The sequence below is a fragment of the Vombatus ursinus genome, unplaced genomic scaffold, assembly GCF_900497805.2.
Source record: "Vombatus ursinus unplaced genomic scaffold, bare-nosed wombat genome assembly UNPS02007284.1, whole genome shotgun sequence".
NCBI lineage: Eukaryota > Metazoa > Chordata > Mammalia > Diprotodontia > Vombatidae > Vombatus > Vombatus ursinus.
In genome coordinates this window covers 23101132-23103031 of record NW_020947062.1, presented here as the reverse complement: position 1 = coordinate 23103031, position 1900 = coordinate 23101132, and positions in this window count along the sequence as shown.

The window sequence follows — 1900 nt, the reverse complement described above, 5'->3', positions numbered from 1 at the left end:
ACTCAAATAATATGAAGTGGCCAAGATTCTTACAAATTGCTTTTATAGATAACTTGAGTATTATCTTTGGAAGATCCATGAATGAATTTAGCATCATAAAATGATCCATGCCATTCTTAAATATCTTGATTTTAGTAAAATGTGCTATAAAACAAGCATTGAAACAAAGCACGTGTTCCACACATATTTATTTGGACCATGGGAAACTTCAGTCACTAATGCTGCTTCATAAGTCCTCCACCCCATATACTAATCTTTTTTCTGGAAGAAAGTGTGGCTAAGCCTCCAAGGACCTATATGTGATATACCTCTCTCTTTAAGGTGTTCTTTGATACACCTACTCATGGGACACTTGAGCAGCGGGTACTTTCTTAGCCAAATGTATAGGGACCATATAGAGTAACAACCTGGGAACTTTGTTATTCCTTCAAGTCACTTCGTAAGAGTTGTATGCAAGAAGACAGAGAGAACTCTGGGGAATGCCACAGTTCTCTGTTTCTCCCCACCCTTAAGCTAGAGTCCTGGTTCATCTCAGCTCTAGACTTGAGTTAGCTCTGAAAACTACAAAGCTTCCTTATCTGAAAATACTTGGTTAATAAGAGCTTCTCTGTTTGTACTCTAGAGTTTATTTTACAGTGGATGCTGGGAAGTAAAAGGACTGCCACCATGCCTGCTCTGAGATGAGCAAACAGGTTGATGGCCAAACAAATGAGCATGCCATCCTTGCTGAGCAACACTGTGGCCTTGATTTATAAGTGTGATGATAAATTTCTCTTATTGCATCCATGTTGTGATAGGACCAGTGCTCCCCCTCTTTTCTCTCAGTAAGGACTAGTTTTTCCTAAAAGTCAACAATACTGTTCCTAGGAGCTTGGAAGGCGAGGTTGAAGTACTTGGCTTTTTCCCTAAAGATATATTTCAGCCTGACTGCCCAGGATTCCTAATTATAGCTTTTCACATAGGCCTACTCTTCTTGGGCAGAGCAGGCCATCATTCCTCTGTCCTAGCCTCAGCACCTTCATCTCTAGCTGTTAGTAAGACTGGAATCTTCTGGGGCTGTCCTCAGCTCTGAGATAACCAAAGTAAAAGCAGGTAGGATAAAGACCAAGAGTTAATGACAGGATATCTTCAACTGGTGTTAAGGGTGGCTAATCTGGGGGCCTGAGTTTTTGAAGTTTCCTCTCTGGAGCTTTGGGTAGTTAAGAATAAATCAGGAATCCTCCCTGAGTACACTCAAGAAAATCATCTCTCTGAACTTCATTTTCCGCCTCTGGAAAATAGTGACAATCCTTGCCAGGCTGTTGCGAGGCTCAAATGAGAGAACAAATGTGGAGGTGTGCTGGACATTATAAAGTGCTAAAAAAAATGGGAGGAATTGTAAAATGTGGAAGACAGTGCACAGGCAGGTTGCCAGTTCCGAGTGGCTAAGTTTGTAAATGTTTCCAGGCATTTGGGAAGGGCTTAGTCATGGCCCTTGCTTCTGATAGTCATTTTGTCTATATGCTGGATCTTGTCTTTTGATATTGTTTTCTATTATTGATCTGGGGAGGGGGAGGGAAATGCTTAGAAGATACCAGAGTCCAGTGGTTGGAGGGGAGAGGATATGAGGAAAGGTATGGAAGAAAGTACTAGTAGTTCCTTGACTCTATTCTCCATCCATAAGCACTTCTCAAGAAGAGTACCCCACAGAACCTTGGCTCAATCTGGGTGTGTCCACAGGAAAAGTCCTTGTGCTTAATGTGAAATATAGTGGCAGAGTTGAGGCACAGGAAACCAGGTTGAGATTGCTTCCTGTGATTCTGGGAACCTCCCAGCACCAACAGCCTATATCTATCTATCTATCTGTCTATCTATCTATCTATCTATCTATCTATCTATCTATCTATCTATCTATCTATCT